The sequence below is a fragment of the Herpailurus yagouaroundi genome, unplaced genomic scaffold, assembly GCF_014898765.1.
Source record: "Herpailurus yagouaroundi ecotype Mexico unplaced genomic scaffold, PumYag 140, whole genome shotgun sequence".
NCBI lineage: Eukaryota > Metazoa > Chordata > Mammalia > Carnivora > Felidae > Herpailurus > Herpailurus yagouaroundi.
Genome location: NW_024412395.1, coordinates 29,248,739 through 29,276,468, shown reverse-complemented (window position 1 = coordinate 29,276,468; position 27,730 = coordinate 29,248,739). Strand labels below are relative to the sequence as shown.

The 27,730-nt window shown below is 35.3% G+C and overlaps 1 long non-coding RNA gene across 2 annotated transcripts; it reads left to right on the top strand.

Moving 5' to 3' along the window:
• The first annotated feature begins 1,259 nt into the window (after nt 1–1,259).
• Nucleotides 1,260–27,730, top strand: LOC121030529 (uncharacterized). 2 transcript variants are annotated; one of them, XR_005790280.1, is made up of 4 exons: nt 1,260–1,344; nt 6,975–7,202; nt 11,792–11,976; nt 27,492–27,730. It is a non-coding gene; the product is annotated as an uncharacterized LOC121030529 (long non-coding RNA). The 2 variants fall into 2 exon arrangements; XR_005790279.1 differs by lacking the exon at nt 27,492–27,730 and having other exon boundaries at nt 11,792–15,209.

The following is a 27,730-nucleotide window of genomic DNA, read 5'->3' as shown; positions in this document are numbered from 1 at the left end:
CTATAAAAACAAGGAGGGGAACAAAACATAGATTCTTAAATACAGAGAACAAACTAAGGGTTGCTGGAGGGGTTGTGGATGGAGGAATGGGCTAAATGGGCAAGAGACATTAAGGACGACACTTGTTGGATGAGCACTGAGTGTTATATGTAGGAGATGAATCACTGGATTCTATTCCTGAAATCATTATTGCACTATATGCTAACAAACTTGGATGTAAATTTTTAAAAATAAATAAAAAGAAAGAGAAAAAAACCATCAAGCTTAAATTGTCCATATGTTAAAAGGAACACCTTTTAACAATATTTCTGCATCAATCAAGTTACAGTGAAAAATACTTTGCTAACATTGTTTGTTCTAACTGGCCCTCAGTACCTGAATATGTTCAAACATGGTGTGTCATTGACAAATGGCACTTGAATTACCTTCTTTGCAGCAGTCACAAAACACTTTCAAGCAAACACATATACTGCAGTAGTTCTAAATGCTTTTGAAATTTTTTATGTTTTTCTCAGTCTTAGCAACCCAAAGTTCTACTTCATAAGAAGCTTGCAATGCACTCATGTTTATGTGTAAAATATTGAACATCTGCTTCTGTTGACTTTTTAAGTTAATAATCTGTCTTTCAAATAGTTCTTTGGTTTTGAACTTAATTTTTTATGCTTTTTATGTTAATGCCATGTAAGTTTTGAAAGTTTAATTGCCTCATTAGCTATTACATTTCCACAAATAATACAGTGTTGTTTCAGCAACTTACCATCAATTATGGTAAATATATGAGAGGTCATACTTTTAAGTAAAACTAGTATGAACTCATTTGATCCCCTTTCTTCAGAATCATTTTTATTGTCATCATTTGGTTTATTTCTGCTGCTGCATTCACAGAGTTGAAGCTTGTTTCATCAAATGCAAATTAGGGTTAAAATGAATAATACAATGTTTACTTCCCTAATGTAGCTAGTAATATTAAACTATAATTTTTTTAAAGCTCAGTGAAAACTTTAAACGATTGTATAAATTAAAAGTTATAATAGATTGGGTCTATGATAGTTATATAACAGCCTAAACTTAAATGTCTTATGGTGCGTCATGTTTCAGCTGTGCTTGAAAGCACATACAATTTGTCACACAGCTTTGATAGCAACCACAGTCCTTTATGCTCTTTAACAACAGGACTGCACCGGTCACTCACTTGGATGATAAAAGCACTATAAAATTTTCTAAGTGTTTACTCTAATTTCTGCATCTGTCTTCTTGTAGACTGGTAGCAACATGTGGCCTGACACCGCTCATGGACCATTGCTTTCTGAAAGGCGCCATCATTAGAGGGAGTTTCAGACAGAGGTGAATGTCCCAGCTGGTTTCAGCTTGCCCTCCCTGCTACTCATACAGCATGCCACTCTCTTTCTGCTGACCCAGGGTCACCACACATCCATCACCAGATGCTCAGTCAGGTTCAAAATAACTCTAGGTCACTCACTGCTACTTGCTTCTCATTCCCTCTCACCCAATTTTGAACAGGTGTGTCTATCAGTCCCCATGTCACTGTTATATGGTGCAAGTGTGGGGACAGACACTTCTCTTCCAACCTGACAAATCTCCGGATCTCTGGTTGCCACTACTGGGGAGCCCCGGTGTTAACCCTAGATGATGCAGGTCCTGAGACACTGACATATTTTGTCCAGGCACTAGGATTTAATAGATAGTGATTCATCCATTTCTGTTCACTTATTCTACTTATTACATTCTATTCCACCCTAGTATTTTTCACTCTGTGACCTTCCATCTGTTTTCAATTTACTTCCCTTTCCAGAAGTTTTTGTTTTGTTTTGTTTTGTTTTGTCTTTTTAAGCAGGGCGACTTCATTATTATTCATTTTTTTCTCCCTCCTTCCCTCCTTTCTTTTCTTCCTCTCTACCCTTCTTCTTTCCTTTCTTTTTCTTATGTCACTGTAGTAACCGAGCTAAAATGTTTCTTCTCATTACTCTAGAGACTGGCTAACATATCCATGTTTTGTTTCTTCATGTGTCTTCCTCCTGTTGTCTTACCTTTATCTCATAGCCTCCTCATTACTTTCAGCAGTCCCAGGGCTGGATTCTTCAACCTGGCCCTAATGTGACAGTCCACATTTTTTCTTTTGTAATCATTGCTAGGTTCAAGTCACATAAGTGTGATTTTTGTTAGACAAGGGACAAAAATTTTTTGATTTATGTACCCCTTTTGTAACCTTTTTCTTTTGCCTAAAATAATTTTTCCTATTTAGACATTACATACAGCAAATTTCTGTATTCTTCCTTTTTTCTAATAGATTAGCACACACATATGAAGTTGCATAAAACATGCATTTGGAGTGTTAAAAATAATTCTGAAATATATACCATGTAACCATGAACCAAATCAATCAACAGAACACTTGCCAGCAGAGAGTCCCCATTTATTCTTTTGTGATCACACACACACTACCTCCTTGCAGAGAACCAGCATATTCTGACTTTTGTGGTCATCATTTCCTCATCTTTTCTTTCTACTTTTAATATGCTTATTCATATAGATTAGTTTTTCTTGTTTAGATCTTTAGGTACCTGAGAACATATTGTGTGAATTTTCAGTGTTTGTTTCTTTGTTAAACATGTGTTTCTAGGATTATATTATGGTATGTAGATCTAGTTTGTTCATTTTCCTTTCTGTATATCAGTTCCACTCAAAGTAGTTCATTCTCAAATGACAAGTCCACAAGGAATGTAAATGAACACACGAGAATGTAAATCAATGTACTGCATCTTCATTGGGAAAATCTTCCTAAAACAAACAAAACCTAGTGTGATTAGTGAAGTAATCGATTGTTTTATTCTGGTAAAAATTCCTTATCTCTTCATAGATCAACAACAGGCATTTCTTTTGCCACTGGCAGTTGGCGGACCACATTTGAAGTATAGTAAAATCTTGGTTTGCAAGCAAAATTCATTCCAGAAACATGCTTGTAATCCAAAGCACTTGTATATCAAAGCAAATTTCCCCATAAGAAATAATGGAAACTCAGATGATTCATTCCACAACCCCCCCAAAAAAATTCATGTAGAAATGATTCTAGGGGCGCATGGGTGACTCAGTTGGTTGAGCCTCGGACCCTGGCTCAGGTAATGAGCCTCGGACCCTGGCTCAGGTAATGGCTCAGGTATGAGTTCAAGCCCCTCATCGGGCTTGCTGCTATCAGCCTGCCAGTGCAGATCCCACTTCAGATCCTCCATCCCCTCTATCTGCCCTTCCCCCACTTACGCTCTCCTCCCAAATGAATAAATATTTTTAAAAAAATTATTCTAATACTGTAATATAATACCAAATAATGAAGAAAATACAAAATACAAAGAAAAATCAAAAAATTAACTTTCACTTACTTTTGAAAAGTTTTGTGGCTGGTGTGAGGGAGGAGAGAAGAGAGTTATTGTGTAGGAAGACTTTCACTATACTAACAGAATCACTGCTGTCTGTTGGCTCAATGGAATCTTTTTCTGCATGGAGGCCATTGTATACACTCACGCAGATGTTGACTACATACAGTACAGTATTAATAAACTTTTCATGTAATGTATTTAATGTAACTGGCAATAAGGCAGCAAAGGAAAGGGTCTATATCTGCAGGCAGTCTGACCTAGAATGAAGCAAAGCATTCCTAAGCTTACTCCTGTATGGAAAAGCAAAGGACTGTCCATAGGTGCTTCGAAGTGACAAAAAATACACTAGTGCCAGTCGTGGGCACCTTCCAATATTCTGAAAAATCACTGATTTATGCCAAACACTGCAGCCTGAGACTGAGCATCTGAGCATGGGAGAAGATCACCCAAATTCCCACAGCAAGAGAGAGAGAGAAGAACCATTGGCTCAGTTGTGATCATGTGACATTCTACAGCAATACTACTCGTATTGCAAGACATCACTCGTTTATCAAGCTAAAATGTATTAGAAATGTTTGCTCATCTTGCAGAACACTTGCAAAACATGTAACTTGCAATCCAAGCTTTTATTATACTTAGAACTGCTATATAGGATTTTATTGATTAACATGACACATTCTATTTTTCCATCCTATTGATTGAAAATTATGTTGTTTCTAGTTTGAAACAACATTAAAAAACCCAGTTGTTTCATATCATCAATAAACACTTGGTAATGTTAATTTTAAAATGTTTCCCAATATGGTAGGTATAGAGTAGACTTTCATTATGGTTTTACTTGGCATTTCTATATTATTACTTTATGGTATCTTTGAAGAACAAAAATTCTTAATTCTTGAATTTGTTAATCTTTTCTTTACTGTTTAGTGCTTTCTTTTCTTGATTAAAAGAGCTTTTTCCTATCCAAAATAGGAAGATATTTTTCCATAATATCCTCAAAGAGTTAATAGTTCTACATTTTATACTTACACCTATCCCAAATGATTTTTGTACAAGGCAGGGGCTCATTTTTATTTTTTCCTACAAGTTTCCCCTCCCTCTCTACACTCATACCTTTGTGATAAATCAAGAGGTGTGTTTCTAGATTCTTTTCTCTGTATTGCTCTTTTTCTATCCTTGTGTCAATATCACAATGACCGTAGATTCAAAGTAATCCTTGATATCTGACAAGTAATATTTTCCTAGGGTCTGAATTTTCAAGTTTAATTGCATAAAGCTGTTTATAATATCTTGGACATCATGAAGGTTTGTTGTGGAGACTCTGGATACTCTTCTAGTCCTCTAAGAGAGATGATGTGTTTTCTTTAGAAGAAAATTACCCTGGTTAGTCTCAAACTGAAAACTCAGCCTTGCCTAAGTACACAGCATATTGAATCTTCATTTTCCTTACCATATTCAATTCTTAGCCCAGAATGTTTTCAGTTTACCTTATGAATGCATGTTTTGAAGGTGAGCCAGAAACATGAACAGAATTTAGACACAGAAACGTTGAGTCTTTTCTCTATTTTTGGATCTCTCTCTCTCTCTCTCTCTCTCTCTCTCTCTCTCTCGCCTTTCTGAAATTCTATCCAGGCTGACACAACTCATTCCCTATTTTTCTAGCCAGAACAATGAAAGGCACTCTATTTGAGTTTTGTGAATCACTGCAGCTACCCTCAGTGTAAAGTTCCCAAAACAGGAAATTCACCCAGGCCAGTCACCTCCTTAGATTTTGGGTCCTCTTCAAAACTGGCCTGCTTTTCCTTACTTTCGAGATCTTCATATTTTGCCTAGATATTACAGTTGTTATCTGTGAGATGTTGGTTTATTAAGAATTAAGTTTTCCACAGTGAAAGTAGAAATTCTCTTTGCTCTTTCTGAAAAATAAGCAAATGTCTTCTAGGTTCTCATTTTTTCCCATATTTTGACTATTTTATCTCTCTGACATTAAAAAAATATGTTGGTGGGGGGAAATTTTTGAAAAAATTATCCTCTGTGAGAGGGTTATTGGCTCAAGTAACATAATATATTTCCACTGAATGGGTAAGTCCTAATGTGATTTCCAGAGCGTGTTGGTACTTTATGTAGGTTTCCTAGATTAGCTAAAAAATCTTTGTCTCTCAAGGATATGGACTACCCAAGTAGTAAAACTGTGGAATTCTAGACTTTGTTCTCTTTGGCATATACAATTAAACTACAAACTAAGGAATCCACACTAAAAAATACAATTATCTAAAATGGGTGTTACATTACAGAGAGTTTAATATAATTATTAGGATGACCCTGTGCAATAGTTGAGAGAGCCTTTGAGTGTGGATGACGTTCAAATCCATTCAAGTCTCAACTACAGTGTGGTGCCACCTGGTGGTACTTGTCAGATTCAATTTAAATATTAATAGATTTTTGGCTCTAGGGGTTATTAGAGTTTCTAGGACAGTGTCAGTCATTCCATGAGTCTTCCTGTTAATTGCTCATATCTCTAGGCCTAAGTGGAAGAGACCTGAACAGAACACTGGAGCTCCTGGGCCCACTTCCGTCTCCCATCTCTTCCTAAGTCTGGGCTGCCTGTTGTTTACCCACTTGCACTGTTCATCCACTCCAACTGCCCCTTTATTTCCCTCCACAGAAGGTAAACACTCTAGCTTCCCTAGGTTGAGAACTGGATGTGGGATGAAAACAGAAGTTTATCTCTGATCTTATGTCAAAAACTTTATTATAATAATATTAATTTTTGGGGCAGTTAATTGTATATTCTCAATCCAAACTCCAGACTTGCAATGGTAAATGTACTAGAAATGATGACATGATTGCAATGGTTCCTTAGGCAAATATTCCTATTTTTAAAATATATACAATTTTGACTCCTCTGAAGTTCACTTTTCCAAAATGAGCATTTTTCTTTCTATTAAATCTCCAGGTATAAAACCAACTAACTCTAGATCTTAACTATAAGCTTCTGCTTATCCCCAAGAAAGTTATTTACCACTTGGTTTCTTTGGGGGCTCATTTGGAAGATGAAACAAAACAGTGTCCCCACAAACCATCCTTTTGGATTACTACTCACAGCAAATCTCCTCTTAACATGCCCTCTCCTCCTCTCCTAGCCACTTATGAGATTCATAGATTGTCAAGTTTTCTCTTTCATTAACTTTTTCTCTTCCTGTTTGCTCCTCCCCAGCTTTTATTTTCAAATAAGAGCAAAGGACACTGTACATTTAGTTAGAAGTCAGTGAGAAAAATTCAGGTCAATGTAATTTTAAAAACACCTGTGCTTATCTTGCTGTTGTTATCACTTGGTTTAGACTACTCTACCCCCCTCTCCCTGTGCTTACCTTACATGTAGCAGGCTGTCAGTGTCCCAGCTTACCTTCTTTGCCATGGTGTCATCAGTTATTTCAACTACTAGAATATATATGCTCTATATATGCTCACTCTATATATGCTCACTTCCCTGAAATTTAGTAACCTGGTTATTTTTTCTTACCAACATACATGCTTTTTGCTATTGTTTAAGACCATTTCATGTTTATGTTTATGTTTAAGGCAATGATGAGCTGTCAACACGTGAGAAAGAATTGACTAATGCAACAGACATGCAACTTACTTTCATCTATGAAACTTCTGGTGTTATTAGAAAGAGTATATCCATGAACATTATTAAAGAATGTTATTTTACGTGAAGTATTCAGAAATATTTCCTACACTTTGAATGTTTAAGAAATAATACTTACATTGCCATTTTCAAATTAAACTTGTCACAAAATCTCAGAGGTAAGCTTATGCGATATTTTTATAAGATAAATACAAGCAGACTTAGTATAAGAGCACTATATTCTGATAGTTTATTCTTCTGGGATGGAATAATGACTATGCATAAAAAACTCTCCCAAGTACCAAGATACACTACCTGAATAGAAGCTGAATTGCAGTAGTACTGTGATAACTACTCTATATAAGAAGCAGATTCATTTAGTGTTTTAAAGCATAAAGTCTGGGAATTAGATTTAATGTGTTTAAATTACAGCTCTGAGACATACTATAGATATTAGCTGTCAGATCTTAGACAGGTTATTAATTTTTTTGTACCTCCTTTGATTTTCTCTGTCCAATGTGCCAAATAAGGGTTATTGTGAGGATTAGGTGACTTAATGAGTAAAAGCATATGGATCATATGTGTTTACTATTATTATTACACAAGATAAAATATGTAAGTATTGTTGCCAGTTTTGTTATTATTATGACAATATTATTGCTTTATATAAACATCTATCTATCATCTATATATACATATATAGTAACAATGTTATAACATATATGATTATATGCCAAAGTACAGAATGTATCCTTCTTCTTCCTCTTCTTCTTCTTCTTCTTCTTCTTCTTCTTCTTCTTCTTCTTTTTGGAGTCCTAACATTACTTGAATATCACTTCCCTAGGCAACAGTACAGTGCACTTATCATTCATTTGTTCAAAATAGAATGCCATTGTCTTTCATGAGGACCCAGGAGAGCACCAGACAAGGGTCCCTTCACATGTGAATGTGTGTGTTCTCAAAAAATCCATTTGTAGCATTTGGTAGCAGGTATTTTATTTCTCTGCCTTTTTTGACAAAAAACATTGCATTTGGGTGCCGGAAGTAGTTGTCCCAGGTCACTCAGTTAATTGGGATAAAGGCCCCTCTGTCTTGTCATAAAATACAGTTGGCCAGTCACAATCCCTTCTACTTAGTGACCACAAAGTCTTTCTATGGAGAAAACACCATCAGAATTCCAAAAGGTATTACCATGGAAATTGTACATCAAAACCGTTCTATTCAATTGTATTTGAGCAACAAAGCTATAATTCTAAGAACCGTGTATAGCTCTTGAGAAAAAAATTCTTACAAATTTTTGAGTTTCGTCAATCATCATGTTAATATTACTATCTGGTATCACCAGAAAAAATAATTGATGTTTTCATCATAATATATATACAAAAAACAAGGAAATACATGCAATGTTTATCAAGTTTTACAGTGAAAATCAAAAGAGGGAGAAGAGAATTAGTAAATATGTGAATACTTTGAATATATTGATTTGCATGCATTGACCACTTCTTTCTGGGGTAATTTGAAAAGTGAGCATTTTCAAGTTAGGAAAAATGAAGTGTAATAGCTTCAAGTGGAAATTAATTTTGAACATTTACAGAATAGGGTGAGGATATTCATTCATTTGAATTAATGTTGTACAAAGTTCAAGTAAAAATTTAAATCTAGGGGCGCCTGGGTGGCGCAGTCGGTTAAGCGTCCGACTTCAGCCAGGTCACGATCTCGCGGTCTGGGAGTTCGAGCCCCGCGTCAGGCTCTGGGCTGATGGCTCAGAGCCTGGAGCCTGTTTCCGATTCTGTGTCTCCCTCTCTCTCTGCCCCTCCCCCGTTCATGCTCTGTCTCTCTATGTCCCAAAAATAAATAAATAAACGTTGAAAAAAAATTTAAATCTAAAAATAAAGAGGAAAGTAATTTTCTATTTAATTATCATGCATATTATATATATATATATATGTATATATATATCAGTGTTACATACTTAGTGCAACCTTTAACAGACTCTAGTAAAAAGTCCCATTATTGTGAGAGAGAGAGAGAGAGAGAACACTGTCTTGGAAATTACCCTGGGATTTATACAGCTTGTAAGTAAACCACAATTGTGTAAAAAACATCAAAGGATAGAATATTTATAATACAGTGACATCTATTAATAGGATGGCAATTTTTCTGCTTATGTTATCTTTATTAAACTTGTGAGTATTATGCTTACTGAGATGTTGTAGAGATTAAAATTGAGTTATTTGGAATAATAGTGCTATGGAAATTTAAAGTATCTTAATAATAATTTTTAAAAAACCTATCATGTAAACCATTTCAGAAACTAGCTTAGCAAACCTATAACATTAACAACAATTCTAATTAAATAGAGCAACACATGTAACAGCTTTGTTACTCAATCTCTAGCTAGGGGCATTCCCAAAATTTCTCAAGCTTTTTTTTGTTGAAAATATTTCTAAAAAAAAATTAATAGTGTATCTTTTTTGCAAAATAATAGAAACAAGATTGTTCCAGGTTTTAGGATCAAGTAATAGCACAGGGTCACCATTATTACTGGTTCTTTAAATAATAGATATAGAACTAATGGTGATAATGGTGACCTTGTGCTATTATTATATGTTATATAAACAATATATATAAGCAATTTATGTGAGTAATTTCTTACATATAATTTGTTTATATAAACTTTTCCTATATATGTATATATGTAAATTGTTGTCATTCTTTCTATATGTGTGTGTGTGTGTGTGTGTGTGTATAAACCTTCTTTCTCTTTCTGTGTGTATATATATAATTTCTATAAATGCATAAAACATACAGGGTAGAAACTTAAACAGACTAATATTCTTTTATTTTTAGTTATTTTATTTTATTTTTAAGTAATCTCTATATCCAGAATGGGGCTGGAACTCACAACCCCTAGATCAAGAGTCTCATGGTCTATCATCTGAGCCAGCTAGGGGCCCCTAGACTGACTGAGTAAAAATCCTGATACTCAGACTTTACACAGATTAATTGCATCGGAGACTCTAGAATGGAAACCAGACATCAGTGAATTTAAGACTCCTCATATTTGAGAACCACTGCACTTAAACATAACTCAAAGTTACCTGCAACATCAAACAAATCCTTAATGTTAGCTTATTTTGTTGCCATTTTTCTGTTGATAGTTTGATTGGAACTTCCAGCTAATCCAGGTTTTATTGTAATGAATATAATGGCTTACATTTTAGACACTTTTTGTTTGTTTCTCCAGGCCCATTACTAGCAAAAGATAGATTCGAAGTAGTTACAAGTGCCTAATTATGGGTATTATACTTCCCATATAAATAACAGAAACAGAACACCTGTGGAAGTTTGATTTAATATTTATATCTAATTATCTTTCAATTTTCAGCTTAATTTCAATATTGTTTAGTTCATTTATTCCTGTGATATAGATGCTTTCAAAATTTAGTGGCTTAAACAACAAAGATTTTGATTTCTCATAAATAGATTTCCCTGGTGGTTCTTCACTTCCTTTCACTTGCGCTCATGCACACTCATCCATTTAGATGAAGACTAGAAGAGCCACATTCTATTTACCAAAACAGTTTACATGTCCAGCCCATACACGGGAGAATAGACAAATAGACTCCACCTTTTGATGGTGAGAACAGCAACCTGCAATGTCATGTTGCAAGGTGTACGATTAGTTGGGAAATATTATAATGATTTACCACAAATATATATGCTCAAATACTCAGACACTCAGTTTGCCTACATGTTCAAATTTGCCTATGCACAGATCAACCAATTCTGAAAGCAAAACTTCACTTAATCCCCCAATAACATGAGAATCCAACTGATGCATTAGTGGTCCAGCACTTCTTCCATTCTTCTTTTAGAATTATAGTTATCTATTTTGTGCTCAAAATATGCACGTGGTGGCGATTTCATCTGTGAAAACTTGGGGGACTTATTATTAATCATTATAACTGAGTACAGATCCTTTCTCAGCATGACTCATAAATATCTTTGAGTTTTAAAGCTCTTTATAATAATATTAATTTAATCTGTAAAATGACATTGCTTGCAATAAATTCCATTTACAAATCTGAATAGGCAATGAATAGAAAGTGGTAGTGTCATTGCAAATTTTTGATGGAGAATGAAAAACAACGGAGCATTGGAAAACATGGAAATATCTTCTTGCTTCTAAAAGATCCTGCAAAGCTGTGACACTAATGAAGATGGAGTTGGCTCCGATGGATTTGCCTATATGCCATTTACTGCCAAAGAAATTGTGATCTAACTAAAAATCTATTATTGATTATTCAATTTAGTGTTTGTATATTTAAATGTTATTCAGGTTAGAATCATGTTGAAATTTGGATTTCCCATCTTAGCACACTGCTGCTGTGGCTAACAACAAAAATGTTAAAATAAAATCATCTTCAGAGTATGATATGACCATTGGAGGGCTGTTTCCATTTTGTGGTTCATGGCTTCTTCTTAATATCTGATAATGCAATTATGTTTCAGCAAAGAATGAATCTTCTCCATAAAGTAGGTCATGCCCAGAATATTGATGATTTAAATAAAATAATATCACAGCCTTAAAAAGGGTCTTCATTTAGAGATGGTTTTTGCCATGTAAAATATTATTCAAAAATAAGATCTTATCTCCCCTCCACCAAGAAGAAATGTGTAAGAGTAAGGATTTGGTCTCAAATTGTTGAGTGATAATATTGTTGGAATTGAACTTGCTTTTTTTTTTTCTTTCTATATTTTACAGCATAACAGTGAAACAAAGGGATTGTTTTTCAGAAACAAAGAAGTGTCTTAAAACTACTCAACACAATTTGAATCTTTCCTGAAACTTGATCTACATATTTCCCGGCAATGTATTTTTACCAACCTTCAAACTAAACTTCTTTGTTAAATGTATGACTTGATGGCGATGTTGGATATGAAACTACTGTAAGTACTTTCCCTTTTAAATTTCAGTTGTCAAGTCACGTTATCTAGTTTATACTTCTCTGAATTATATTCAGTGCTTTCCCATTCTTTGCTAACACAACATCTCATAAAATCACATAGGGTAACATAATATGACAGTTAAATTTAAGAGACCTCTTATTTTATTTGAAATTCAACCAATGTTCCAATTTAATGGCAATAGATGATTAGAGAAGAAATGACATCCTCATTTCAGAGATATTTTTACTCCAATGTATTTTTAATGCTCTCATGTCTTTTATTATTTTGACAGGTTTTCAGAAACAGTTTCAGAAGCCCTTGTTTGGGCCCTGATTTTTTCCAATGAGAGATATTTAAAAGTTTCATGAGCACACTATTGTAATACATGATACTATTGAATGAAAACATTCTTAAAAGGTAATTTAAATATTTACATTGTTGATAAAACCTTCTAGTGAAAACACCTGCCAAATAACTAGGAGGCAAATGACTTTCTCTACTCAATAGCATGCAATCTGAACCAGAACTCACCAATAATGATATTGAAACAGTTCTGATGACACAGTGATGGCACTTACTGAAAAGGGGTCATGATATGTAAGCATATGATAATATATCTGATAATTAGAAGCAAAAGACAAATCAAATAACAAAAGATGCATACACAAGATCGGATGTTGATTTAAAAAAATAATATACTCTTCTTCCTGGACATTTTAAGTGTCTTAAAAGATATCATCTCTAAATAAACAATGCTTTCATGGGAAAACAAACACACCTTGGTACTTTTCAGGTAGTATTTTATACACTGCAAATTCTAGAAACAAAGTGGATTCACATGTATTGCACCACGTGATCCTCACAAACATCTGCAACTCCATTGATTTCTCCTGTTAATCAATGGAAAACATGAAAATCTCCAAGATCAACTGGCTTCTATATTCCACAAAATCATGTGGCAAAGTCCCAATGATGATTTCAAGTTGCCGCTTTACCACAGGTAAAGTGCTGTCTTTAGTGACATATGCTGGTCTGACCCTCTTCGCCAAGCGCATTATCCTGGACTCATGACTAACCAAAACTCCAAGAGGTTTTTGTTTGTTTGCTTGTTTGTTTTAAATGTTTTCAATTTATAGCACTTGTGCTTACATTTTGTGTGTAGGTCTCTTTGCCTTCTAATGCAGTAAAATTTAATGCAGTAAAATCTTAAGTACTGAAAATTTATAAAGAGAAGCCATGAACCTCTTTTAGCAGGTGCAGTTGGGCGGAGACAGATCCTATAGGGCAAAAGAGCCATCAGAGCAATACAGGGCTAAGATATTACCTGCTGTTTACAGAACAGCCTCTAAGGAGTTTAAAGCACGTTACAAATCCAATTTGACTAATCCCAGTGAAGGGCGTGGAGCTCTGCAGAGAACTGCAAATGATCACTGCTCTCGTTTACCATCTCCACTACACTGAAGAGGGACTGTGCCTTCTACTCGAGCATCATAAATCTGTGACACAGCTCAGGCTGGTGCAACACGAACGAAAGCTGAGGAATGAGGCAGAGAAAGACAATGGAAAGAGGGAAGAAGCTAAAATTATTAAAAGAAAAAAACATTGTTTCCTTGCCTCACTAAAGCCTTCCAAGGTCTGGTCCACCTCGACCGCATGTCGAACACTGCTGCTCCTCTCTCTCCATATCTGTCGTGTTTAATATTTGAATGTATTAAATCATGGCAGCTGGTCATTTTAAAGTTTTGCCCACTTTATCAGGAGACTAACATCCCAATAATGTTCATAGTTTTAGGGGGACGGCTTCCAATTCTACCAAGGTTTATCTTTTTTAGTTTTTCTCTTCAAACTTAATTGCTTAAGTAGTTTATAAATATAGTAGCTATCTTTTCAGGAGCACCTCTACAGTGACAGCCACTCTTAAGGTGCAATTTTCCTCCTTATACGATTTACTCCTCATTACAAACTTACAAGTATTAGTGTACAAATATGATTGAATAGTACTCAACCTCAAAAAAGAAGGAAATCCTGCCATATGCGACAACATGGGTGGACGTGGAGGACATCACGCTAAGAGAAACAAGCCAGATACAGAAGGACAAATACTGCATGATTCCACGTATATGAGGTATCTAAAATAATCAAATTCATGGAAGCAAAGAATATAATTGTGGTTTTTAGGGGCTGAGGGAGAGCAGAAATGAAGATTTGCTGGTCAATATGTATAGAATTTCAGTTATGGGGGATGAGTAAGTTCTCATGAGCTACTATGCAACATCATGCCTATAGAAAACACTTAAAAATGTGCAAGGGTGGAGCTCATGTTACATGTTATTACCACAGTAAAAGAAACATAAAAAGAAAAATAGACTCCATGCTCATTTGAGTTATGAAGAAGCAGAGATTCAGAGATGTTAAAGAAATGCGCCAGGGTTATAGAGATGGTAAGTGGTAAAGCAGAACACACTGTTATCATTCAAGGTTCTCAAGACAAATATGAGCAGAAACTACAGATGGAGATTATAATATTATCTATTAGCTATATGATACATAATATTATTATATATACAAAATATATATAGAGAGAGAGACTTGAAGGAGTTGACTTGTGTGATTTTGGGGCCTGGCAAGTCCTAAATTCACACTGGAAGGCAACTGGCTGGAAACTCAGGTAAAATTTGAAGTTGCAGCTTGAGTCCTAAATCTACAGGTCAGGACATCAGGCTGGAAACTCAGGAAAGGATGTCTACATTACAGTTTTGAGGAAGAATTCCTTCTCTGGAAAACCTCAGTTTTTGCTTTTAAGGTTTTGGACTGATGGGATGAGTGAGGTCTACCCACATTTTTGCAGGTGATCTCCCCTACTTAAAGTCAAATGTGACTTGTATCTACAAAATACCTTCACAGCATCATCTAGAGAGAACTTGACCAAGCAGCACTGAGCACCATTTCCTAGCCAGGAAATGGTTTTAGTTGACACATAAAATCAACTGTCTACAATACCTAAAACCCCAAACCATGTGCTGAACAGTCACATGGCAATGCTTTCAATATCTGAAATTTTTGGAGTTCAATATCTTACCTATAATTATGTAATATAAGTTGTTGGCATTCCAATTACCTATTTACTTCAATGCATTTTTATTATGTAGTAAATATGTGTGTGTATGTGTACATATATGGATACATATATACATCTATATGTATATACTAACCAATTTAGACTGAGACTAATAGTTGGCCAATCAGAATTAACAAAAAGTAATAAATAATATTTGTTTTAAATGTTAACACATTTTAAAGCAAAGAAGGTGTAGTTTACATAAATTTCATTAATTAGCAATTTATACTATTTTGGTGATTAATGCTGTGTAAACTTTTTATGTTAAATAATTCTGTAAACCAAACCTCTCTACCTATATATTTTTGACCTTTTTAATAATCTATGTGCCATGTAAGTGGCACCAATATTTTCCCTCCTCAGGTTGATGCACAGAACCACAAATTAAACTTGATATTCACCATGTGTGGTATTACATTATCTCAGACACTGTGTCCCCTTTGAAAACCACAGTGGAGCAGATGTGTGCAAAACAGTAGTCTAGCTTGTTATAGGTATTTGCTGCTATTTGGTCATGTACACTCATCCAAAATTTGCTCTGATTAGTAAGTGCCTGTAACTTTTATTTTGGTAAAGCTTCATTCTGCTAATCTCCTAAAATGGATCAAATCTAAATCTATGGCAGATAAGATCACTACAATTTTTCTTTGTAACCCGAGGGAGAAAAATACTCTAATATTTTTTTTATAAAACCTCTGCTTGTGGAGACTTTTCTATAAAATTAAATTTATCAAAAATGTGTTTTCCCCAAAACAACGTGTGTTGAAATGTATGATTTTCAGATCACATTTTGTTTAGATATTTTATAAATAAATGTCCCTAAGTAATCTGTAAAGCAGATTTTGTATCCGATTAATGCTTTAGAAATGAATTTGGTGGCATTCTAATTATAATTAATACCGTACTTAATACATTACAATAACTACTTTAATTCCCTTCAAAACTTGTTAATATTTTTATTAAAATTGAGAGAAAAATCTTCAAAGCTGTCAATAGTCAGAAAGACATTTGCTACCATAAGTGACTTCTATGATAATCACAAAAATGTGGACTTTAAAATATTATTAAGTGACAAAGTCACACAGGTTTTGAGAAATTACACCACAGTTGCTCATTAACAGGTCTACATTAATGTAAATCTCTTTAAAGATTTATTTTCTCATTGTTTTGAAGAACAGTAACTTTACTGATATATTAATGACCTAATTGTGACTAGCTGATCCCATTTTCATTTGAAGGATCGTTCCCTTGATCCATTCAATAAATACTGTATATGGGAAAACGGAATTTGGATTGATGGGCAAGAATTGTAATCAGCACGCACAGATTTATGGGTTGAGGGAATAATGTGATTATGCAAAGAAAAATGAAAAGATGTTTATGGGCCATTGAAGAACAACACAGAGTATTAGTGTTTAGTATGTCATGACTATGGAAGGTAGCAGGAGGAATTGTATGAAATTCTCATTGTCTTGTAAGTGTACAGGAGACAGAGTACTAGAAGTCTGTGTGTTGTGCCTTTATTTTCTTTTGTCAGTGACAGAATAAGATGGACTGTTGAAGCAGCAGAATCTTTGGAAATTCTCCAGATTCATATTTCTAAACAACATTAGTCCCCAGCAGTATGACTTTTGTAGGATTACATTGTTCTATAAATCATTGTCCAGGGGGATTCAGGAGCCAAAAATTAGTATTATCTGACAATTCCTGAAGCAGATAATCACCAAAATAATTTGAGTTGAATATCCTGACATCAAACAAATTATTTAAAAGTTAATGGATGAAGTTGGAACTGAAATTGTCTCGACATGAGATGTAATCATTGTATAAAAGAAGACAAAAAATGGCATAACACAAAGATGAATAAATTTGAGGACTAATATATATATTAGTATACATATATATTTAGGATTTAGACAAATAAAATCATCTGTGTAATTCCACAGTAGACCTTTTCTCCTTTTTCAGCTAGATTCGATGTCCCTTGTCTAAAAGTACCCAACAGAGATGAATTGGCATACTAAGAGTTCTGCAGATATGAAAAATGGATTCAATTTTTATATCAATTAGCTAATCAACAGCAATTAAGATTGCAATTAGTGAAGTGCCAACTTCAAAAACTGTAGAGCTTAGGCTCTCTTGGAGTAAACTGAAAGTAAAGTATGTTGCCTCTTCAGAGTTTATTGGACTTCATCAAATTTGCTGATATAACCAAACTCACCTGAATGAACTTTAAAAATTGATTATCTGTGAACACTTTATCCTGAAATGTGGATTTGTGTGTGATTTTGAAAACTAGGGAGAGTTTGTTGGAAAGTTGAACTTCATCTTTGCTAGTTGCTTCTTTTTATTTTTGACATTTTTATTGCCCCAAATGTAAAGCAAACAAAGTTTGCTAATATTTTATTCTGATTTACAAGCTTCACAATAGGTTTCAAAATTGTTTCCTGCTAGATAGAATATTTTAACTAGTAATTTTTAACTATTAAAACATTGTGCATTTCCCATCAATAACTAGATGAAATTTTGTTTCCTATAAGGAAGTTCATATGACTTCATTACAAGTGAATCTGATGTTTTCAGAATTTCCTTAGAAAAATGTCTCTGCATCTTGTCATCTTAATTCGTAATTGTTAGCTCATTATATTGACTCCCTGAGATAACAGTGACATGGAAACCTATCTTTTGCTAGCATATAACATAGACCAATTTGAAAACAACTTGATTCCCATGTAGGTGATTTGTACTAGTAAAAAGTGTAAACATAAGGGGTATGTTAAATTAGTTTTTCACTTTGAGATGGGCATTCAAATAGACATAAAATTAATACCTGGCACTTCTGTTTTCATAATAATGGACTGTCAATGGCACTAATATTATTCAAAATTGGGAATTCAGTTTGAGTTTATAGTTCCACTATTTAAGAAAGTACATCCCCAATGGCTAAGATAGCAATCTCAGCAGTTAGAGACAGATGGGGCTAAGTCTTGCTTGTATTGCCACATCTTATATAGGGTTAACAGGGTTAACAGGGTTGCTTTTTATGTAGCAGGAGATCACAATGCTACCTGGATCTTTTTTTTTTTTTTTTTTCAACGTTTATTTATTTTGGGGACAGAGAGAGACAGAGCATGAACGGGGGAGGGGCAGAAAGAGAGGGAGACACAGAATCGGAAACAGGCTCCAGGCTCTGAGCCATCAGCCCAGAGCCCGACGCGGGGCTCGAACTCACGGAGCGCGAGATCGTGACCTGGCTGAAGTCGGACGCTTAACCGACTGCGCCACCCAGGCGCCCCAACTACCTGGATCTTAGGGTTGCTGAGATGATCGTATAAAATGATATATATCACTTACCAAGCCCACAGTAACTCCTAAAGACTTTTCTCATGCTTTCCTTCCAACACCCCCTTCCAGCTCACCCTTATTCCCCAGTCTAGACAGGATGAAGTATGAGCTCGTTGGCAAACCATGTCCTGAACTTGCCCACTTTTTACACCTTTGCTGAGTCACCAACCACCACCCAAGTTGCCTTCTCCTAGTTTCCCCTTTTAAAAAACTACCTACTTTTTAGAGCAATGCTTAGATATCCTTATTTATGAAATCTCACCCAATTTCCCCAGCCTAATGTTCTGGCTTTCTATGAAATTATGTTGCTTCTTTTTACACATTTCATATTTTTCCTGGGATTATATGAATTTGTGAGTGTGCAGTTTTAACTTCTTATAAGTAAACATGGATATACAAAAAACAAAAATCAAACCATTATAAAGTAGTAATTATGTTTATTCGTCTATATCTTGTCTTTCTGTCTCCATCGCTCCACCCATCAATCCATATTATCACTAACTTTGCTTTTTATCATTCTTCTTTTGCTCATTTTCTCTCTTACAAGTTTGTTTCCTACATGTCCATTAAATTTCCCCACCTATAGTCTCTGCACTGGCTATAGTCTCTATTGTGGATTATATTTCTCCTAGATGTTTAACAGACTGAGTCCTTCACCTCTTTCAAGACATTTTTTATTTTTATTTTTTAACGTTTATTTATTGTTGAGAGACAGAGAAGGACAGAGTGTGAGCATGGGAGAGGCAGAGAGAGGGGGAGACACAGAATCTGAAGCAGGCTCCAGTCTCGGAACTGTCAGCACAGAGCCCGACGCAGGGGTTCAACCCACCAGCTGTGAGATCATGACCTGAGCAGAAGTCGGACGCTTAACTGAGCCACCCAGGAGTCCCTATCCCTTTTAAATCACTACATATGGACTTTTTTTTTTCCTTAGCACTAACTACCTTCCAGTTTATATTACTCATTTATTGTGCTTATTGTGTATTTTTATGTAATCACGCTATAACACAAACCTTGTGAATGTTGTTAGTGTCTAAAAGAGAAACTTAATTACAGAGACACATATAAGATTTGTGCATGGTGTGTGGCGGTAGTTTCTTTATTCTCATTGCTGAGCAGTATTCCATTGAATGGGTACAATACAATAGCTTATCTATCCTATTCTATTGGTGAAGGTAGTTATTGTTAATTTGGGGTTATTTCTAATTTTTGACTTTTAATGAAGCCAAAATATGGTTCATTGAAAATATCAACAAATTAATGAAAACTTAACTAGACTAATTGTATGAGAAAGAGGAAGAACACAAATTGTCATTATCAGAAATTGAAGAAGGGTTAAAAAATCCTAAAGACATTAAGAGAATGAAAAGAAGTAAGTGCACAGTTTTTAACCAGCCAACTTGGCTACTTAGAACAAATTAAAAGAACTTTGCAATTGTGAGTTAGACAAAAAATTTTTAGATGTTACAAAAAAAACCCACTAACACATAAACAAAAATGATAAATTTGAGTCTACCAAATTAAAACCATTTGATCTTCAAAATATAAAATGAAATACAGGAAAAAGCAAGTGACATAATGGGTCACATAATTATATGACGCAATACATATAACTGACATAGGACTTGTAACCAGACTATATAGTCACTTCTTATACCTTCATAATAAGGAGGACAAAAACTTGAGAGTATGTTAGCAAAAGATATGAACAAGCATTTCAAAACAGTGATAGCGTAATGCTGTGAACACATGAAAAGATGCTGAAAATCATTCCGTCATTAGGGAAGTGTAATTTAAAACCACAATGAAATACACATTTATTAAAATAGCTAAAAATACAAAGTAGGCAATAGTTAAGTGTTAAATTAATTACACAAGGCAGCTGTTAGACTGAGGTAGTTCTAATGCTGTGGCTACTTATCTAAGCAAAACAAAATCTAATCCTGTAAATGCCTCAAAGCTACAAAATCAAAATGCTTAGGACAGTCAATCACAAACAGCCAATGAGGCTTTAAGCTATAGGTCATCAAATAATTTCTTTTCTGCTTCTGTACTATTTCCATGTAAGTTTTCTTGCAGCTCCTATCAGTGGAGCCCTCCTAATCACTTCCAGTTTGTCACTGCTCACTTGGAATAGATATTGGCTCAAATAAAATCTTATAAATTTTAATATGCCCTAGTTTATCTTTTAACGCAAGTATTGGTGAAGATGTGGAGGAAATGATACTCCAATAATCTGCTTAAGAGAATATAAAAGTATATGGTCTCTTTAGAAAGTACATCAGCATGAATGAATCTCTGAATTGCTATACCAAATGCAGGTAGCAAGGCACAAAAATTTTAGACATGTTAATGCTAGAAAATGCACACCAATTTTTGGCACAAATATGACAAAAAGCAGATTGGTTGTGCCTGGGACCAGATGTGGGTAAATAACAAACTGTAAAGTGTCACAAGGAATCTTTTGGAGATTGTGGGAGTGTCTTATATCCTTAGTGGTGGTTGTTGATGTGTGTGTGTGTGTGTGTGTGTGTGTATCTATATACCTATATATCTATATATCTATATCTATCTATATATATATATCGCCATCAAAACTCATTGAATTGTACAACTGAAATGGATGTAGTTTATTTTATGCGTATTTTCACTCTCAATAAACTAATAAAGAAAATAGTTGCCCCAAGCAGGCGGGATATCCTCAAAAATATTGAGGGAAAAACAAGAAAGAAGGAAGGAAAAAAGAAAAAGAAAGAAGGAAGGAAGGAAAGGGAAAATAAATGAAAAAGGAAACAAAGAAACTCAGAAATGGAAACTGGCCATTTGATTCTATTTTTTTTTAATTTTTTTAATGTTTATTTATTTTTGAGACAGAGAGAGACACAGCATGAGCAGGGAAGGGGCAGAGAGAGAGGGAGACACAGAATGTGAAGCAGGCTCCAGGCTCTGAGCTGTCAGCACAGAGCCCGACGCAGGGCTCGAACTCACGAACTGTGAGATCATGACCTGAACCGAAGTCGGACATTTAACCGACTGAGCCACCCAGGCGCCCCTGATTCTAATTTAATCTCATGTTCAATCTGTCTCCTCTGACACCTCATGGGCTTTTTATTAGAAAAAATATTTTTAAATTTTTTTTGTTTATTTATTTTTGAGAGGGAGAGAGACAGTGTGTGAGTGCACGAGGGGTAGAGAGAGAGGGAGACACAGAATCTGAAGCAGGCTCCAGGCTCTGAGCTGTCAGCGCAGATTCCAACACAGGGCTTGAACTCACAAATTGCGAGATCAGGACCTGAGCTGAAGTCGGACAGTTAACCAACTGAGCCACCCAGGTTCCCCTTGAAGAAATATTTAACTGCAAAATTGGTTCTATAATTACCCTCCAGCCAGATGTCACCAGAAACATATCCGTAATTGTTATGTTTATTAATTGTGTGTCAAGGGAAAATGCTCACCACAGAATATCTCAGTAAGAGGGTTTTAAAAAAAAAAACTTATGAAAGGATTTGGACTCATTTTAGGTGATTTTTGTAGGGGAGAAGGGATTTAAGGAAGTGGGACTGTCAGAAAGTTGGAGTACAGGCGTATATTGTTTTATCGTGCTTTATCTGCTGCACATTGCAGATAATTTTTTACAAGTTGGAAATAAATAGCAACCTTGCATTGAGCAAGTCTCTCCAACAGCATATCCTCACTTAGTTTCTCTGTGTCACATCTTATTAATTTATATAATATTTCAACTTTATCATTATAATTATATTTGTTATGGTGACCAGTGATCAGTGATATTTGATGTTGCTATTTTAATAGTTTCAGGACACCACAAATTTTGCCCATATAATACTGCAAACTTAATAGATACACGTTATGTTCTGACTGTGCTACTGACCAGCCATTCCCCCATCTCTCTCCCTCTCTTTGGGCCTCCCTATTCCCTGAGACACAACAATATTGAAATTAGATGAATTAAGAATTCTACAGTGGCCTCTATGTGTTGAAGCAAAAGGAGGAATCACACATATCTCACTCTACATCAAAAGCTACAAATGATTAACTTAGTGAGGAAGGCATGTTGAAAGCTGAGATAGGCTGAAAGTTAGACCTCTTGTGCCAACAGCCAAGTTGTGAATACAATGGAAAGTTCTTGAAGGAAATTAAAAGTGCTACTCCCATGAACACATGAATTATAAGAAGGCAAAACAGCCAGATTGCTGGTAGGGAGACAATTTTAGTGGTCTCATCAAACCAGCTACAATATTTCCTTGAGCCAAAGCCTAGTCCAGAGAAAAGCCCTAATTCTGTTCAGTTCTATAGAGGCTGAGAGAGAGGTGACGAAGCTGCAGAAGAAAAGTTTGAAGCTAGCAGATGTTGGTATATGAAAGAAGCCATCGTCATGGCATAAAAGTGCACAGTGAAACAGCAAGTGCTGATATAGAAACTTCAGCAAGTTATCCAAAATATCTACCTAAGATAATAAAGGTGGCCACAATAAACAACAGACTGTTCAATGTAGACAAAACATTCGTATATTGGGAGAAGATGCCATCTAAGACTTCCATAGCTAAAGAGGAGAAGTCAATGTCTGGCTTCAAAGCTTCAAAGAACAGGGCGACTCTTTTATTAGGGGTGAATGCAGCTGGTGACTTTAAGTTGAAGCCAGTGTTCATTTATCATTCCAAAAATCCTAGGGACCTTAAGAATTGCACGGAGTCTACTCTGCCTGTGCTTTATAAGTGAAAAAACAAAACCTAGATGGGCACATCTGTTTACAACATGGTTTATTAAATAGGTTAATCCCATTGTTAAGATCTACTGCTGAGGGGAAAACAAACAAACAAACAAACAAACAAAAAAGATTCCTTTCAAAACACTGTTGCTGGTTGACAATGTACCTGGTCACCCAAGAGTTCTGATGGAGATATACAAGATTAATGTTCTCACGCCTGCTAACACAGCATCCATTCTGCAGCTCATGGATCAAGGAGTAATTTTGACTTTCAAGTCTTATTATTTAAGAAATAAATTTCCTAAGGCTATAGCTGCCACAGACAGTGATTTTTCTGATGGGTTTGATTTGCTGCAATCTCGTGATAAAACTTTAACACATGATGGTTTCTTCTTATGGATGAGCAAAGATGGTGATTTCTTCAGATGGAGTCTACTCGTGGTGAAGATGCTGTGAAGATTGTTGAAGTGACAACAAAAGATTTAGAATATTACATTAACTTAGTGGATAAAGCAGTGGCAGGTTGTGAGAGTACCGACTCCTATATTGAAAGAAAAAAAAATTGAGTAAAATGCTCAAACAACATCACTTACAACAAATTAATCATTTGTGAAAGGAAGAGCCAATCGATGCAGCAAACTTCATTATTGTCGTATTTTAAGAAATTGCCACAGACACCCCAACCTTCAGCAACTTTCACCCTGATCAGTCAACAACCATCAACACTGAGGCAAGACCTTCCATTAGTAAAACGATTATGACTCACTGAGAGCTCAGATGATGGTTAGCAATTTTTAGCAATAGAGTGTTTTTAAATTAGATATGTACATTTTTTAGACATAATGCTATTGCACACTTGATCAACTACAGTATAATGTTAGCTTTTATATTCACCAAATAATTCATTTGACTCACTTTATTGTAATATTCATTGCAGTGTTCTGAAACTGAACCCACAATTTCTCCAAGGTACACCTGTAATTCTGTACCTGTTTATTTTAACAAATTTTATCTATTAGAAGCACAAGGTTAAAGCTATTATTAGTAAACAGCCAGTAGTTACTCATATTCTTCAGGATAAATGTATATTTAATTGTTTTGCATTTTTGACAATAGTCTTGTTTCTTTACGTTCAGACAAGATTATCGAGTTGCTTTGTCTTTGTCATATATATATATATATGTATTTACATTTTATTTATTTTTGATAGAGAGAGACAGAGCACAAGTGGGGGAGGGGCAGAGAGAGAGGGAGACACAGACTCTGAAGCAGGCTCCAGGCTCTGAGCTGTCAGTACAGAGCCCTACGCAGGGCTTGAACTCACAAACGGCGAGATCATGACCTGAGCCAAAGTCAGATGCTTAGCCGACTGAGACACCCAGGCGCCCCTGCTTTGTCTTTGTCTTGATCCATCATGGTCACAGAGTGGCCTTTTTTGATATTTATGTTTCATGAAATTGTTTATGCTTAACAGGAGAGCACCTAGAACTAGAGGTGAGTGAGTGCTATGCTAGCTCACATCAATACCAAAGCCTGGCTGATTGTACTTGACTAGCTCATGGATTTGGGGCTGCTTTTCTCTCTTTCTCAGATCAAAAAAAAACCCTTGGAAAAGTGTCCTCACAAAGGAAGGGGGGGAGTTTGTTTTTAGTGATATTTGAGACAACAAAACAATATGCAGGTATTAAATAATTTTATGAATAACTGTTTAATAATATACACATTCCTAGAAGTTGAAGAAGTGCATGATTTTAATGAAAATGAATTACCAAAATTGACTAAAATTTTAGCCTGAATTGATTTCTCTACAAGTGGGCTAGACTAATCAGATTTTTTTTTCTGAAATTTGGAGTTTATCTGAGTAAAGTTTGTAGTCCTCCCATGTGCTTTGATCTAAAAAAGTTAGTATTTTTTAATGTTCATATTCTGCCATGTGAAGCAGGTTATAGATTGAACTAAAATCTAATGAACAAAATAAACACATATCAAAAGTAAAACAAGAAGTACCTTCTTTGACTCCCTGATGTCTCTCTAGTTTCCATTCCCATTTCTCTTCATGATCCAGCTGCATTATTAGTCTTGACCTTCATGAGATAGCCAGTATCATTATTATATTCCCATTTTATTTGCCTAAAATAAAAAAAACTTTGTGTTTCTTGCAACAAACAATCCCAAGTAATTCAAGATTAAATATCACTTCACTGTAACTATAAATATTTAATACAGGAATGAAAGGATGTTATATATTGAGAACATATATTTATGTAATATATGACACTAAGAGGTTAAATAATAATCCCTGCTTTGGTAATTTTAATTTATGTCTGTCATTGTTCATTCTTTATCATAACAGATCTAAGACAGACATGCACTTCAGAAATAGCTAAAAAAGATTTTAAAGTTTCATGTTCTTGTGTCTAATACAAGATGTCATGAGTTTGAGTATCCCAGATTGATGCTTAGAAAGGGAGGAGAAATAAAAGGAAGGAGAGAAAATAAGTATATTTCCGTCATTAATATTAGACAAGTTTGAATTCAACAAAAGCATTAAATGATATAAAGGGAATATAGGGGCGCCTGGGTGGCGCAGTCGGTTAAGCGTCCGACTTCAGCCAGGTCACGATCTCACGGTCCGGGAGTTCGAGCCCCACGTCAGGCTCTGGGCTGATGGCTCAGAGCCTGGAGCCTGTTTCCGATTCTGTGTCTCCCTCTCTCTCTGCCCCTCCCCCGTTCATGCTCTGTCTCTCTCTGTCCCAAAACTAAATAAACGTTGAAAAAAAAATTTTTTAAGGGAATATTTATCAAATTTATAATCTATAATAAAGATATAGCTTTCCCAAATTCATGTGAATCTAATAGAATAATATTAAAATTGGGGTGCCTTGGTGGCTCAGTTGGTCAAGAGTCTGACTTCGGCTCAGGTCATGATCTCACAGCTCATGAGTTTGAGCCCTGCATCAGGCTCTGTGCTGACAGCTCAGAGCCTGGAGCCTGCTTTGGATTCTGTGTCTCCCTCTATCTATCTTTGCCCCTCCCCTACTCAAGTTCTGTCTCTCTCTCTCTCAAAAGTAAATAAATAAACATTCAAAAAATTTAAGAAAAAAGAGTAGTATTAAGATGTAAAGTAGAACCTGAGAAAATATAGTAAAATTATGACACACTTCAATATATTGGAAGACTTTAAAATATTAGTCCAAATCCTTGAAAGTCTACCTAGTTAAAATATATGAGCCTATATATGGATATGTATATGAAAGATAGTGTCTATTCTGTTGATAAAATATATATGTATATTAGTTCAATGTGGATGACAGACTCTAAGGTAACCCATGACCCCCTCTCGGTGTTCATGCCTTGGTCTAGTACCCTCCCCTTTCGTGTAGGTGGGAACTATAACTTGTTTCTAACCAATAGAATATGGCAAATCTTATAACATGTCATTCCCATAATTTTGTTACATCATACAAGATTTTGTTTTGGGAAGACTCTTGTTCTTTTGCTGTCCTTGAAAGAGCAAGCTGCCAAGTTTAAACTAAGAAAGGGCCACATGGTTGAAAACCATGACGACCTCTAAGAGCTTAGGTGGCCCTTGGTTAACAGCCAGCCTAAATCTGAAGCTCTCAGTCCTGTAACCTGAAAATGAATTCTGCCAACAGCTTAAGTGAGCTTCAAAATTGACTCTTCAGTGACCCTCCGCCTAAAAACCCATCCCAGCTGATATTTTTCTTACAGCCTGGCGAAACCCTGAAGCCAACAACCTAATTAATCCGTGTATCCACTCCTGACCCATAGAATCTGTGGGAAAATAAACGGGTATTGGTTTAAGTTGCTAAGTTTGTGGTAACTCGTTACACAACAATAGAAAACCAATGTAGGTGATTCTGTAAAAAGTATATACAAATGTGGAAGTGGTATTAGAACTGTAAGTGGGTGAAGACTGGAAGAATTTTCAAGAGCATGATAGAGAAAACTTAAGGTGCCTTGAGCAGATTGTTAGGGAAAATCTTCAGATAAAGATACAGTGGGTGAGGGCTCCGAAGGAAGTAAGGAACATGTTATTAAAAACTGGAGTTAGAGGGATTCTTGTGATGAAGTGACAGAATATTTAGTGCAGTTGACTCCTGCAGTTACACAGAAAGCAGAACCTGTAAGTGGTAAACTTGGTCATATACCTAAGCAGATTTCCTGGAAAAGTATGAGATGGTCACTCTTCCTGCTGCATATAGACACATGTAACATGAGAGAGATCAACTGAGGTAGGAAATGTTAAGTAAATGGAAATGAGGACACAGGACTTCTACAAAGCCTAAGGACATTGTCTTTCAGGTATCTCGGCAGGACCACACATCTGGAAAAGATATGTGAGTGTGACTTTGCTCTAATGGAGTGGACTTCAATAAAATAAATGTGAGACATATAAAGTTCTTGATTAAATTATTTTAGTAGAAACAATGCCAGCTTGGACTAAAATGTAAATAGAGAATACAAAATGAAAGGTGATTACTCGACACCCCACAATTCTGTCTTTCTCCATTTATTTATTTTAAATAAATTATGTTCTATCT